Source organism: Diachasma alloeum, unplaced genomic scaffold, assembly GCF_001412515.2.
Source record: "Diachasma alloeum isolate Michigan unplaced genomic scaffold, Dall2.0 Dall_scaffold_01194, whole genome shotgun sequence".
Taxonomy (NCBI): domain Eukaryota; kingdom Metazoa; phylum Arthropoda; class Insecta; order Hymenoptera; family Braconidae; genus Diachasma; species Diachasma alloeum.
In genome coordinates this window covers 58,857-60,401 of record NW_021681303.1, presented here as the reverse complement: position 1 = coordinate 60,401, position 1,545 = coordinate 58,857, and the positions used below count along the sequence as shown (strand labels likewise).

The 1,545-nt window shown below is 37.6% G+C and overlaps 1 long non-coding RNA gene across 2 annotated transcripts in view; it reads left to right on the top strand.

The window, feature by feature from the left end:
* Positions 1-181: 181 nt before the first annotated feature.
* Positions 182-1,545, top strand: part of LOC107046079 — a 4,477-nt gene continuing 3,113 nt past the window's right edge. Inside the window, exons 1-3 of one of the 2 annotated variants that reach the window (XR_001461513.1) lie at positions 182-218; positions 680-869; positions 1,223-1,415. This is a non-coding gene — a long non-coding RNA (uncharacterized LOC107046079). Of the gene's footprint in view, positions 219-565; positions 870-1,222; positions 1,416-1,545 lie in introns of those variants that run through there. The other variant, XR_001461512.1, reaches the window with a different exon arrangement.

Genomic DNA, 1,545 nt, shown 5'->3' with positions numbered 1-1,545 from the left:
TGTTGGATTTAAGATTGGGAACGCTTCCCTGTTATCGACTGTTTCCATATTAATAGATGAAAATTTCTTTACCCACAGAGCCGGCCTCGCGATTAGTTCATGCGCGCCACCGCTATGAAATTCTGATTGAACAGTTCCCATAGGCCTGAGCAATCTCCCCTATTATCTCTGTGATGGCCACCTCATATTCACCAAAGAGGATTGGACAGAACCTCCAGGTACTTAGCCGGAATAGGTCACTAATTAGAAAAACGACCTTATGTACTCGATTGTACATCGTTAGTACATGATTGTACAATGCAAATTTTTGTTTGTACATTCAATTTAAAAAAATTAATCAAGTTTTTGCATGATGCTAGCCGGAAAAAACTGTACATTGCTTAATTGTGCTAAATTATGGGTCAGTTCCGAAGGAAATCGTTTGTACATTACGAATTTCATGTTTTTATTGTTTGTACAATCATTGTTAATTACTTAGGTTGAGGTGAACAATTATGATCTAACCCCACCCCCAGCAAAGCATTGATGGTTCCTGTATTATCGACTTTGGCGATTTATTCTCTGTTTGCATGCGTGTTTACAATATTAGTTCATTTTTTCCTGAAAAAAAACATTAAATTGAACAACATAATTGTTGATGAAGGATTAATCACCTTATTTGTACCTGTGCGGGAAATAGAAATACATATCTGCATTGTGATACGGGACACTGGCATAAGGGAAATCATTAGCCTCGAAGATTCTGACAGCGCGAAAGAGGTTATGTTTGACGAAAGATTGTCAAAAGGATCATTCCTGCAATAATCTTCGATCAAAAGCATTGACAATCACTGCAAACCCTGTGAGAAGGCTGTGTGTAACTGAGTGAGGTAAGCTTGCAAGCATTTTCAATAAATCCTTGTCAATTTTTCTCTGATTTTGATACCACTTTTTTTGGGGAGAACAATTGATAATTATTTCTACATCCTCTCTAGTTCCAAAGTCAATTCGCATTTCACATCGACGTCATGTTTTCAGTTCATCATTTCATTGCAGGTAAATCATTCATCGATNGTAAGCTTGCAAGCATCATTTTCAATAAATGCTTGTCAATTTTTCTCTGATTTTGATAGCACTTTTTTTGGGGAGAACAATTGATAATTATTTCTACATCCTCTCTACTTCCAAAGTCAATTCGCATTTCACATCGACGTCATGTTTTCAGTTCATCATTTCATTGCAGGTAAATCATTCATCGATTTCTGATGCAGCAGAATGTCCCAGCATGACCATTAGTCTGATGCAATAATGGATTATCGAGCGTCAGCTCTCACAGATGAACCCATAGTCATAACCCCTCGCCTTATTACGTTTTCAAGTTGAAGAAGAGTATCGAGGCACTGAGATACTTTATTATGTACTCAAATGTATCTGTGGTAGGTGTTCGAACATTCCCCAATCGAGAATCAATGTCTCTCGGAGTGTCAAAGTATAAACGACGTATCAGTGCTCTCCCCAAGAAGAATTTCAATGCTGTCGCAGAAAGAAATTGAGAATTGCCTCACA